This window comes from Hippopotamus amphibius, chromosome 12 (genome assembly GCF_030028045.1).
Source record: "Hippopotamus amphibius kiboko isolate mHipAmp2 chromosome 12, mHipAmp2.hap2, whole genome shotgun sequence".
Lineage (NCBI taxonomy): Eukaryota > Metazoa > Chordata > Mammalia > Artiodactyla > Hippopotamidae > Hippopotamus > Hippopotamus amphibius.
The window spans coordinates 71,124,227-71,138,422 of NC_080197.1; the positions used below are offsets into that span (position 1 = coordinate 71,124,227).

At 43.8% G+C, this 14,196-nt stretch overlaps 1 protein-coding gene across 4 annotated transcripts in view; it reads right to left on the reverse strand.

Annotated features, from left to right (window-relative positions):
- The window catches only part of ETV6 (ETS variant transcription factor 6), a 238,572-nt gene that overhangs the window by 178,895 nt on the left and 45,481 nt on the right, over positions 1-14,196 (reverse strand). The gene's annotated exons all lie outside the window — the stretch shown is intronic.

A 14,196-nucleotide genomic window follows, 5' to 3' on the forward strand; every position in this document is an offset into this window, starting at 1 on the left:
AGCATCAACTCTTCCCTGGGGCTGGTCCTAGAGATTTCGGACTAGCCAGCCTCCACCACTCTGTGGGCCAATTCCTTAAAATAACTCAGTCTGTCTGTCTGTCTGTCTCTCTTTCTCTCTCCATACTTATACACACAGCCTACTGGTCTGTTTCTCTGGAGACTCCTGACTGATAGAGATGGCACAGCCAGTAACATCATCCCCATTTAGGATGAGGTGGTACATCTCTGAGAGGCTTCCCGCGGTCACACTTCTAGGAAATGATGGACTGAGACTGGGGTCCAGGTCCTTTACCCCACACAGACCACTTGTATAGCTGGCATTTCATCTTAAGTCTCAGGCCAGGTTAAAATGCTGCAACTCTGACCATACGTAAAATGTTTTTAATAGCATTTTTATCCCTTAAAACAGATTGGGTAGATGAAACAGAGAATAAAGCAAAGGCGAATATAAGGAAAGCACTTCGCTTTGCCTACAGCTGATAAGATCACTGTCCTTCTAACTTCTGCGATTGCTAAAATGTGAGACAGAGGGTCCCTGCTTACCACGGTTTAAACCTTCACCTGAGGATTAATCAAAGTGCTTTGTTTTTAGGAGGCTTCCTTGATGGGCTGGAAAATAATGATGGGAAATTAACACAACCACAGATGCCACGCTAAAATTTCTGGACTGAAAAACACCGAAAAGGGGCTGGGGTTTGCTGGAGCCTTGACAAAACAGGAGACAGCGGAAAAAAATAGAGAAAAATGATTCGCTGATGCAATTCCACCCACGGGGGTAGGAAGGTTGGGAAATACTGCACAATTATGCTTCAAAAAATGTTGATCAAAATACTCACTGGTTCAAAAATAATGATCTTGAAGAAAACAAGGAAATGACATATAAATCACGACTTCAGATGAGTATTCCTCTATTTTTTTTACTAATTATGAGCATGCCCCGAAAAGGACCCAGAAACCACTGTTACCTTGTATGACTGATGTTTTGAAAATGCTTTAGGGAGAAATGTTTGGAAAGTCAAGCGTGCAGCAAGGATGTCCCTCAGAAAACACGGCATCCACAAATATTCTCTCTCCTTCAGAAAAGGAATTTGGGATCAGAAACAGTATCTCTACATACCAGTGTCTCTGTGAGAGTCCAGGAGAGAGTGAACCAGGATATATGAAGGAAAAAGAAGGGAGGTATTTTAAAAAGAATATTTCTGACATATACACTCTACTATATATAAAATAGATAACTATTAATAAGAACCTACTGTATAGCACAGGGAACTATACTCATTACTCTGTAATGACCTATATGGGAAAAGAACCTAAAAAAGAATGGATATATGTGTATGTACAACTGATTCACTTTGCTGTATAGCAGAAACACAACACTGTAAATCAACTAGACTCCAATAAAAGTTAATTAAAAAAATAAACTTGTGCAAATATACAGCAAAAAAAAAAAAATAAAGTTCCCAAATAAAACAATACTGTATACAGTTATTAAAAAAAAATATTTCTACACTTAAATGCAGTAACTTCTGCTCTTTCCGCAATTAGGATGGAGAAACGAACCTCGCAGGTAGAGAGACTCCTAGGACTCCCTGGTGGGTGATGTCCTCCTCTCAAGGCACTGCCATCGCTCAAAAACTGAATGAGTCTCCACGAAAGGATGGAACTCACTCCTTTAGAACCAGTTTTAGAAATTGAGCTGTGTTGGACCATTTCACTTCTTATCAGACAGGAAAAAGAGCTAAAAACACTGAGGAAACAAGAATAATAGGTGGAGCCAGTGTGGGAAACCTGGAGGATATAGCTGGGAACAAGAGAAAGAAGAGGCAAGACCAAAGCCAGGCTCCTTTTTCCAAGTACAGCCAGATCCCCTGTAGGATGTGCAGACCCTTCATGCGACTTGCCCAACTCAGTCGGTTAGCACGGGTTATCCTGAAGAGTGCCGTGGTTATTAGCAACAGTTGCCATGGTCCTGGGCGGGAGAGGAAGTGCTAAATATTTGCCAGGCCTGGCAGCGGTCTTGGACCCTCCGAGCTAAGGGGCCCTGACCTGAGCCAAGTGTGGGGTCGCCTAGTCTCGAGAGGCCACACTGTAGTCTCGGGATCTGTTTAAACACAAAGTCGGAGTGGCTTTCTTGGTGTGACCTCAGGGGAGGCTCAAGACCCCACTCACCCCTAACCATCCCAAAGGCCCCTACAGAACTTCTCGTGGGGGCTCAGGAATTATGGCCATGAGAGGCTGCTATCAAAGAACCAGAGCTTTCCAGGAAGGGCAATATATTCCCACCAACGAACTCACTGGCTTGGATCAGCTCCTCAAATGTCCACCAACTTACAGAGCACAGGGACCCAGTGCAGTGGGTGTATTTTAACAACAGCTCTAGCTTACATTTGCAGAGCACTTCCCAGTTTATAATGTGTTTAGAAGGTGTTAGGAGCGGGACCTCTGAGGTCAGCTGGCCTGGATCCAGACCCCACTTCTGCGACTGTCTTGCCGTCTTCCCACTGCAGAGTGAGCAGGATAACAGCACCTACCACTCGGGCCTGCTGCTGGGAAGAAAATGCAGGCGAAACAGGTAAACAAGCATGTTGATCAGTATCCGGTACATGGCGACACATCATAAACACAGATGGACCACGGCCCCCAATCCTCGGGCAGGTGAGGAGGTGGGCTCAGAGAACCTAGGTGTCTGTTCTGGTGACAAGCAGGACAAGGTTCCACATAGAAGGTATGGAAACATGCAGGTATGGTCTGCATGTGTGCTGGGAGAGGAAGGATGTATTTGTTGGGGGGGGGGGGGGGGGGGGGGGGCGGGGAGTAGGAGAGGGTATCTGAGTGACCAGAGGACTTTAGAAGGGGATAGCGCACTAAAGAGGAGAAAAGGGACTTCCTTGGTGGTCCAGTGGTTAAGATTCCACGCTTCCACTGTAGGGGGCATGGGTTCGATCCCTGGTCTGGAAACTAAGATCCCACATGCCGTGCAAAAAAAAAAAAGCTAAAGAGGAGAAAAGAGTACTCTAAAATCAAGGTTTCTCTTCCATGGCCTGGGCCAGAATGAGCCAAATGCTTTCCCAGCATGTGACTAATAGACCACTGCTCTCCTGACGTAAGAATACTCTGCTCTTCAATTCTGTAAGGCTACCTACGTGGCAGGTGGAGAAGTGTGATGTGTTGTGTTAGTCAAGCCTGTCCAGAGAAAGAAAACCAATGGCATGCATGTATATACATAGGAAGAGATTTAAGGAATTGGTTCATACGTTCATAGAGGCTGGCAAGTCCAAAATCTGCAGAGACCCAGGCAGGAGCCTATGCTAGAGTTCAAGTTCAAAGGCTGTCTGCTGTATCCCCTCCTCCTTGGAGGAGCTTAGTCTGTTGGTCTGTTCAGACCTTCAACTGATTAGATGAGGCCCACCCACATTATGAAGAGCAACCTGCTTTACTCAAAGTCTATCAATTTAAATGTTAATCTCATCTGTTAACACCTTCACAGGAACATCTAGAATAATCTTTAACCACATATCTGAGCAGCGTGGCCCAGCCAAGTTGACACATAATATTAACCATCACGTATGCCCTTGTTCAGAAATTCCATGTCACAGAAAATTAGATCTCCAATGAAAACATATGAATTCTACAAAGACTTCCAAAAAAGTTTTTTTTTTTCCCAAAAAAGGGCAGGAATCAGGACTTTCCTGGTGGCTCAGTGGTTAAGAATCTGCCTGCCAATGCAGGGGACACAGGTTTGAGCCCAGGTCTGGGAAGATCCCACATACCATGGAGCAACTAAGGCCGTGCACCACAACTACTGAGCCTGCACTCTAGAGCCCACAAGCCACAACTACTGAAGCCCGCACGCCTAGAGCCCGAGCTCCACAGCAAGGGAAATCACCTCAATGAGAAGCCCGTGCACCACAACGAAGAGTAGCCCCTGCTCGCCGCAACTAGAGAAAGCCCGCGCACAGCAACAAAGACCCAACGCAGCCAATAAGTAAATAAAATAAATATTTTTTTAAAATAAAGGGCAGGAATAAAACCCACCAAATTAAAGATGATGGCTAACTCGGGTGGGAAGGCAGGGAGGTTCATTTTATCACTATGCTTTGTAACTCGCATGCCTTCTTGTGTACAATATCAAATGTTACATATAAGAGAAAGGGAGAAAAGCCAAGCCTTCAGGCCATGGCACAGGACTGCCACCTGGATCCAGCCTCCCGACCCCTCCTGAGCAGGACTCTTGCCTTCTCTGATCATTTTGTCTCCTCCATCCATGGGCTGATGTTGCTAGACGACTCTTCATGCACTGAGCCCTTTCCTTTTCACATGGACTCTAAGTCCCTGAAGTTCTGGAGCAGTTTCTTACAACATTTTTTTATTCCCCCATGCAGTCTGGCTGAATGTCTGAGTGACTCGATAAAAACTCACTGGAGGCTGAAAAACAAGGTAGGTGGGGGCAAGGGTAACAAAAGTACACCAGCGGAACAGCAGAGCTGCTTGAGTGGCGCCGGGTTTCAGCTGTATGGAAGGCACTCACAGCTCCAAAAGTTGGCTGGAAGGACCAGAAGCCAGGCAGGGTCACATGCATGATTTTTACAAGCCTAGGATGAAACAATGCCCGTCTCACGTGGTGGTGTACCATAAAAGGTACCCATGTTAATAAGGATAACACAGCAAGGCTTGTAGAAGGGATGCACACAAGACAGGTGGGTGCCCAGGACCTCCGAGACGTCCAGATTGGGAGAGACCAGTGGGAAACACCTCCCAGGGGTGCGGAACCTCAGCCCCGAGGGTCCTTAGAAATATACTACAGCACCACAGCGCTTCTAGCCAAGTCCCCAAGCAAATTTCCGATCTTTCAGCAAGCTTCCTGCCTAGTCCAGCCAGTGGCTAGGAGGCAACAGGACTCCCCAAAGAGTCAACAGTAGGAGCGCTTTACATGGCTTCAATCCCTAGTCCATACACTGTTAATATTTCTCATCAGGACTCCAAAACCCTGAACTTAAGCTGCTCCCATTTGTCCCATGAACCCCAGCTCTGGCTTATTCCAATTTTGGACAAAGGAGATCAAGGCTGTGTGTGGTGGTGAACGCTCTCTCTCGCTGAAACCAAATGTCAGCCTGGAGAAGAAGTAGAGCTTTTGGTGTGTGCTTGCCACAGAGCTGGGTGGGGATGACTTCTCTACTCGCCAAACTCGAGGGGATCAGGCTGGGAGAATCGTAAGCAGAGAGGCTGCAGAGGAATGGGTAGACTTCAGATAGCTTGTAAGTGGATCCTGTTCAAAGGTCACTTAATATGCTATAATTTAGATGGAGAGAAGGCTGAGATTAAAATTCCCACAGCCATGGTCTAGCCCGGCCTCATCAATTAACAGGCAAAGGTGGCCCTGTGGAGTGACACAACCAGCTTGGTGACACGTCAGGTCACTGGCAGCATAAGAACCAGAACCAGGTCCCTCCACTCCACGGTCAATGCACTTTCCACCATGCTGGACTCAAGGATAGATCATTTTGGCCACCTGCCATGTATAGGACTTGGCGTTTGTCTAAGCTGGCACTGAATCAAAAAAAAAGTCCAGATTAGAATACACAAATCTATATGAAGGAGACTGAAGGGCAGTCATTGAGGGGCAAAGAGTTCTCTGCTGACACTAAGAGAAGGGACATCGTCAGGGGTTAACCCAAACTGAGCCCATTTCGTGGACCCACCTATGGGACCGACACGCGGGGTCCAATGACCCCCACATTTCTCATATTTAGAAGAAAACGCTCCTTCAGCCTGCTGCCTGGAACTAGATGGAAAAGCGAGGGCATGAAATGAACGGTCGGATGCGCAGTGCGCAACTGGAACCACAGTCTGTGTCCAGATCCCACCGGCAAATCCTGCAGCTCAGAGAGGGCGTGATCCCCACAGGTATGCCAGCTCTGGGCTCAGGAGACCACCTCTCCGAGGGTGAGCCACCCGCCACAGCAACCCCCAAGCGGAGAACCAGCCCCCACTGCAGGATTTCTTTATTTTGCTCAAGGCTACCCTTTGAAGAAGCAGGGGGTGAGAATTTTTGTTTTTCCTCAGCAGCACATTTTTTTTTCGTCTCCAGCCTCTCTGACACCATGGCCCTTCTTCTGGAATCTGAAATTGAGCACTTTTGTTTACTTTCTTACGAGTTCCCTGAGGTTTGATTGTTGATGTCTCGCAAGTTGCTGGTTAGCATTCTGACCTCAGTTCCCTCTTCAGAGTCAGCCAAAGGAGCCCGAGAAGTTGGCCACAAGCACTCCCTGGGAACAATAGGCCCTTTCTACAAAATACAGGTTTGTCTTCCTTCTCAAACACGCAGGAGTTGGTCCCTTGGCGGAGAGGCCTACCTGACTGTACAAAGTGTTCGCTGGGGAGCAGAGGGCTCACCAACTCGCAGGCCCTGTGTCCAATGGGGTCAAGATGACACCCCGATGCCATTTCTAGAACTCGAAAGGTAAAGAGGTACCTCAGAAAGCAAAGACGTACAGCCCTGGACGCAGCTGTCCTGGAAACACCCGGCTCCTAGCAGTCTGGGCCTGGAAGGGCAGCTGGGCTGCAGGAGGCAAGCCTGACAGGGACTCTGCCACCCTCGCCACCTGTCGATGTAAGAACTCCTCTGAGCTTAGTCCACCTCAGACTCACTCTCTTCTCTGTCCTGCTCTCAAAAGACCCTGCTGTTTCTCTAGCACTTAAATTCTAGGTCACTAGAAAACAGTGCCCGTCTAGGTGAGGCCTCTCCACCACCGAGGCCCAGAGGACACGGATTCCCTATGTTACTAATGAGGAAGAATGAATACCCGTTCGCCTCTAAAAGCTCAAGTTCACAGCATCAGGCTCTCTACGCTTTGTTACTTGTCTTCGGGACTGCTTCACAAGAGCCCACCTTGCACTGCATCTGCTTTCACGACAAAAAGACGTGGAGTCTGGTCCCTGCTCTGCCCTTTACCCAACCGGGCTACTTAACCTCTTTGTGCATCAGCTTCCCTGAGTGTGTACAAGGACAAGAAGAATGCCACCCTGCTTTTCTCACACGGTTATTATCAGGATGGAACCAGATAACAAAAGCAAATATTTTAGAAGCGGCTTGACAAATGAAAGGCGCTGTTATTCTCATTCCAAGGGCTCAGACACGGGCGCATCGGCAGAAGGAACATTTGCTCCTTATCGTCCCTGTTCTAAAGAGGTCTTGGCAGGGGACCTCTGAGCCACTACAGCCCAAGGCCCTCCAAAGATGTGTAAACGGAAGATCAGGGATGGCTTCCAAACATGGGGGCCCCACTGCTACAATAAGTTTCTCAAAATGATTCTGGAAAAACCCATAGGCTCAAGGCTCTCACTGCATTTCTCTGTGTTTCTGTGGTTACTAAAAGCACTTCTTAAAAACACAGGTCAGGTGGCCATCACCCAAAAGTCTACAAATAATAAATGCTGGAGAGGGTGTGGAGAAAAGGCAACCCTCCTACGCTGATGGTGGGAATGTAAATTGGTGCAGCCACTATGGAAAACAGTATGGAGGGTCATTAAAAAAAACTAAAAACAGAGCTACCACAAGATCCAGCAATCCCATTCCTGGGCATATATCTGGACAAGACGAAAACTCTAATTCAAAAAGACACATGCACCCTAATGTTCACTGCAGCACTATTTACAACGGCCAGGATATGGAAGCCACCTAAACGTCCACTGACAGATGAATGGATAAAGAAGATGTGGCACACAGATACATACACATATACACATAATGGAATATTACTCCATAAAAAAGAATGAAATATTACCATTTGCAGCAACATGGATGGACCTAGAGATTATCATACTAAGTGAAATAAGTCAAAGACAAATATTGTATGATATCACTTATATGTAGAATTTAAAAAAATAATACGAATCAACTTATTTACAAAACAGAAACAGGCTCACAGACATAGGAAACAAACTTATGGTTACCAAAGGGGAAGGGTGGGGGAGGGATAAATTAGGAGTATGGGATTAACAGATACACACACTATATATATAATAAACAACAAGGATTTACTGTATAGCACTGGAAACTATACTCAGAATCTTCTAATAACCTATAATGGAAAAGAATTTAAAGCTATAAATCTGAAACTAACACAATATTGTAAATCAACTATACTTAAATTTAAAAAACTCTTTTTTTCTTTAAAGCACTTAAATGAGGGCAGCTGAAGAGACTCTCAGCCTGCTTTCTCATGGTGAAGAGAGTAGAGGTGGCAAGAGTGTGGTGGGCTGACCGGGGTTAGAATTGTCTCTGTGGCCCTCTGCTCTTCCCCTTGGAATCCTCCTCTGGCTAGAAGAGAGTCCAGTGCTTCAAAAAAATTTCCCTGGAAAGCTCCATCAGCACGGGACGGTTTGTAAGGTGAATTATTTGGGTGTGGGTGGGACTCTTTGTTTGGGAAGAGGTGACTTTTTCCCCCTTGTTTTGTTTAATTTTATTTTGTTTTGTCCTTTGTTAATACGTCGTTTTAAGTGAGCATCCTAAGATCTGGGACTTCATGTCCTTAAGTTAGACTAAAACAGACCAGACCAGACCAGACCAAATCAAGATATTTTTTTGGCTACTCAGGACAAGAAGAGTTGAATAGTCCAAAAGCACAGAGGCAGTTCACCGCAAAACTGCTCCATTAGCTCAATGCAGATAATCTAATCTAGAGTCATTCAGAAAACATCTGAAGGCCAGGGGCAGAAAATATAAATACAGGAGTCAGATGCTTGAAACACACACACACACACACACACACACACACACACACACACACACACTCCCAGATGACTTACAAACCAGGAAAACTAGGTTTTTAGAGAGCCTTTGGCTGTTTTAGAAAAAATCTACAGACTTTACTCAGTGGCACGTCATCATGAACGGCTGCCCAGAGCTAGTGTCTGCGCACTAGCCCATGCTGTCTCCTGTTTTTTTACGACACTACAGGTCTCCCATTTTTACACATTCTTACCTAAAGCAGAGGCAACAACAGGAGAAAAGACCTTGTGAATTCACTCTCCTTCCCCCTTCCTTCCACTCTCACCCCCTTCTCCCTTCTCTTTAACCCCAGGTGAGTATCCCTTCTAGGAGACCATTACCCACTGACTGGTCTTTGTAGCACTTTTTTCCCCTTGTCAACCCTTTTCTCCCTGGAGCACAGCCTCACTCGTTCATTCGTTCAACCACTATTTTTTTTTAATTTTTATTTTATACTGAAGCATAGTTGATTAATAATGTGCTAGTTTCAGGTGTACAGCAAAGTGATTCAGTTATACATATACATGTATCTATTCTTTTTCAAATTCTTTTCCCATTTAGTCAACCACTATTCTTGAGTACCTACTATGTGTCAACATTGTTCTTGATGCTAGAAAAACAGTAAAAAACAAAACAGACATGGTCCCTGTCCTTCTGGTGCTTATCTTATAAGGGCAAGATAGACAAAAGAATGGGGGAGAAAAGGAATATTTGCAAGTTGTAATCATTGTTAAGAAGTACACAAACAAGAGTGAGATGAAAAAATACAGAAGGATACAAATGAAATAATTTACAAAAGAGAAACAGATTTACAGCTTATGGTTATCAAAGGGGAAAGGTGGCCGTGGGGGGGATAATTTAGGAGTTGGGATTAACATATACATACTACTATATATAAAATAATCAACAAGGACCTACTGTATAGCACAGGGAACTCTACTCAACATTCTGTAATCACCAATATGTGAAAAGAATCTGAAGAAGAGTGGATATATGTACATGTATAACTGAATCACTTTGCTGTACACCTGAAACTAACACAACATTGTAAATCAACTATATTTCAATATAAAATAAAAATTTTTTAAAAACTACAGAAGGAGAATCTGAATATCCTTTGGGATGACCAAGACAGCTTTTCTTTTTTTATGTTTAAAACCTTAGAAATATACATTTATTTTGGGTGCTGACTCTTACAGGCACTGCATAGTCAATGACCTACCTCTGCCTAAATGCTCCTTCTAATCTTAAAATGGAAAGAAATTACATAATTGAGATCCTTCAGTCCAAATCCCTCAGGAAGCTCTCTAGCTCAGCCCTCTTAGCCTCCAGGAAGGAAACTCCTCACCTCCCAATGGGTGGTTACAAGGCGTTCTGCTAGGCTCTGTGGCTCATTCAGAATAATTCTCAACTTCACGTGCCATTTCCTTTCACTTAGTGCTTCTTCAGAACGTAAAAAAAAAATTTTTGATTAGTCAACTGCACAGTGAAAACCTGGCCACTGGATTAAACCCTCCTGAAGGAAGAGTGTGTGGTTTAAACTTCCTTGTATCATTCACACTGGTTTGCCTGTAAATAATCTTTTACTTTTCTTATACTGAAGATAACTAAGTCAGCCCATTTTAATTCCCCAAATTTCTCTAACCTTTTCTTTTAAAACCCATGTCCTACACCTTAAATTACTTTAATCTCACTCCTCTTGATCTTCTATATTTATACACATTTTTAAAGCAGTGACTAAAACAGGAAAAAAATATTCTAATAAGGAACTGACTAATGCAAAGGTTCGCAAAAGGGTCATTTTCTTTGAAACTCATCTTATTTTTAGTATATTTCAGCACTTTTTCCTCAATCAGCATTTAGTCAGCTAACAACTGTGGGTATTTTCTTTCAATACTTGTACAAAGTAGTATTCTCCCTTTCTGCATGTGAACCTTTGGGGCCCTCCTGACATATCACTCTTTAAGAGTACTGACTGAATTTAAGTTTTTCTAATTTTCCAGAGTAACTGCTATCATTTTAAGACTTAGAATATAAACTGCATATGGACAGGGGCTATGTCTTTTCCTGTTAGGCTGGCTTTCAAAGTACTTCGTGAAGAGCTGAGTTTTTTGCAGACCGTTAGAGAAGCTCTGATGGCTGTGCCAATGATTTCTGAGCTTTCTTCTTCAAAGTTTCAGCTCATTCACTCATAAGAAGGTGTGAGTTCTTCAGTTACCAGGAGATCACGGGGTGCGCAGAGAGCACTCCTGATGTAGCCTGGTTGATCTGTTCTAATTCTGGTTACATTCCAACTATTCTATGTGTATTACATACAATCTTAACGACCATATCTTTCTAGGTGTTAGATCCCACATCACTTAGCATGTGCAAGACTATTAAAACTACCCCCAAAAGTGCATTACTGAGCTGAAAGCCTGGAGGCAGGAACCTGTCCAGTTGTCTTTTATAAATCAATCCCTTCTTGCCACTCTGTTTACAATAAGAGGTCTAATGGAAATTTAACAAAAACAAAACTCTAAATTGGCGCTGAAATGATAAGAATTTCAGAATATTAAAAATGGCTAGCTAGGTGGGGGTGGGCCAATGAACTCTTACATCAACAAACCCAATACTACTGACCATGAGCAAACTCTTGTCTGTAGCTGCCTTGGTCCAGGCCCTCAGCATCCCTTGCCTAAAATGTTGCAACCACCTTGCCACCCAACTCTCCCTGCCCCATACACACTGCTCTCCAAATCCCCATCTCTCCTACTCAGATCCACCCATCACCTTGTCAACTCACGATCGAATCGGGTCAGTTTAACTGCATGAAGTCGCCCAGTGATCTGTTCCCTCGAACTGAACTCCTCAGCATGGTGTTTGAGCTCCTCTAAGGCCCCCACCATCCCCCCCCCCCCCCCCCCCAGCTTTCTACATCCACAGCCCTTCGCTATTCTTCCAACAAACCATGTGTTTTGACTTGCTGTGGTTCAGGATGTTCATGGAATGCCATCCCTTCTTTCTCTGCCTTGAACACCTATTCATCCCTCAAGGCCCATTTGAAATATGACCCCTTCTTTGAACCTTTCTTAAATTTCGCTCACAGTCCTCAGCAGATGAGCAGATCCCTTCTGGTCCCTTTTCTAGCACTTAGCACATGATACTATAGTTAGTAGAGTAGACAGCTGTCCCCTCCAGAAGACTGTGCAATCAACCTCTGGTCAGGGGATGTCCCAGGCGGTCCAGTGGTTAAGACTTCGCCTTCCAATGCAGTGGGTGTGGATTCAATCCCTGGTGGGGGAGCTAGGATCCCACATGTCTCAGAGCCAAAAAACCAAAATGTAAAACAGAAGCAATAGTCTAACAAATCCAATAAAAGACTATAAAAATGGTCCACATCAAAAAGTCTTAAAAAGAAAATCTCTGGTCAGAAGTAGAGCCTCCAACACACAGTAGGTGCTCATTTGTTACACTGACATTAATTGCCTCAGTTTTGTCACTCAGCTCCCCAGAAGAATATCATTCAGGAAGAACAGGGCATGCCCTTGGAAACGCCATTCCAGTAAAAGGCCAAGGACAGATCTGGAAGAAAAATCCGCCTCTGGCTACAAAAACTAACAACACTGAAACCCTTGAGTCTTAAAAGACCATGGCTGACTTAAAGGAATGAAATTCTGATACATGCTACAACATGGGTGAACCCTGAAATGATGCTAAGTGAAATAAGTCAGTCACAAAAGGACAAATATTGTATGATTCCACTTATATGAGGCACCTAGAACAGTCAAAACCATAGAGACAGAAGGTAGAATGGTGGCTACCAGGGACCGGAGGGAGGGAGGAAGGGGATGTTCTTTTTATTTTTTGATTTTTTATTGACGTATAGTTGATTTACAATGTTGTGTTCGTTTCTGATGTACAGCAAACTGATTCAGTTTTAGATATATGTATTTTATATATTCTTTATACTTTTTATATATGCTTTTTCATATTCTTTTCCATCATGGTTTACTGCCGGATACTGAATGTAGTCCCCTGTGCTATACAGTAGGACCTTGCTGTTTATTTTATATACAGTAGTTTGTATCCGCTTCTCCCAAACTCTTCATTTACCCCTTCCTGACACCCTTTCCCCTTTGATGACCATAAGTTTTTCTATGTCTGTAAGTCTTTCTGTTTCACAGATAAGTTCATTTGTGTCATAATTTAGATTCCACATATAAGTGCTATCATATGGTTTTTGTCTTTCTCTGTCTGACCTACTTCACTTAGTATGATAATCTCTAGGTTCATCCATGTTGCTGCAAATGGCATTATTTCATTCTTTTTATGGCTGAGTAGTATTCCATTGTATGTATATAAGGAAGGGGCATTCTTGTTTAACTGGCACCAAGTTTCTGCTGGAGAAGATGAAAAAGTTCTGGAGGTAGTGGAGACTGTTGTATAACAATGTGAATGTAGCTAGTGACACTGAGTTGTACACATAAAAATGGTTAAAATGGTAAATTTTATGCTAAGTATATTTTACCATACTTTTTAAGCAGGGGTGGGGGGGGGAGGTGGGGGCGGGCAGGGCAGAGACAATGGCTGAGAGCCAAGACAATTAAAATGTAAAAAACATAAGCACATGGAGGGGGATGAATTGGGAGACTGGGATTGCCATATATATATTACTAATAAGAAAAAAAAATCAAATTGTACACTTTAAGTATATGCAGTTTATTGTATGTCAAAAAAAAAAAAAAAAACAAACCCACAAGCACGTGAAAGACAGTAGACACCGTAGCTGTGAATCTGTTCACAAACTTAGATTCCAGGCATGAGGGTATCCCCCTCAGAGCCCTCAAACGTAAGTTTTAGAAGTAATGGTTGGAAGCCCTGGGTTTCACAGTAAGAGTATTCGGAATGTACTCAATACCTTTCACTCAATTCAATCAATACATTTTGAGCGCCTCCAATGTTCCAGGCCTCATGCTAGGTAGGCACTGAAAGATACCCAAGCTGATTAAAAAGAGCCTAGGGCATCCCAGGAAGAATGAGACATCTACTCAAATAACGACAGCACTGGGCTGACTTGGATTGAGGTTTATAAAAGGAAATACAAATGTAGTCTAGGAGAAAGGATACCAGGCGGTTCAAGGAAGGTTTCCAACAAGAGTTCAGGGAAGTCAACTTCATAAGCATTTCATGAAGGAAGTTGGATGCTGACCCTGGTCCCTTTACACCTTTGCATCCCCACCAGCAAGTGAAGAGGGGGCACTCAGTATGCTCCAAGTCCTTCCAGCTGAAGGACTCTGCCATCTTCATGCTATAGAATACACACACACACATTATAGTATACAATGCATGATATATATATATATTACAATATATAATACATGCTATATGACATGAGGGTGGCCACAACACTTTGCATGTTCAGATAGATCTGACCCAGTATGA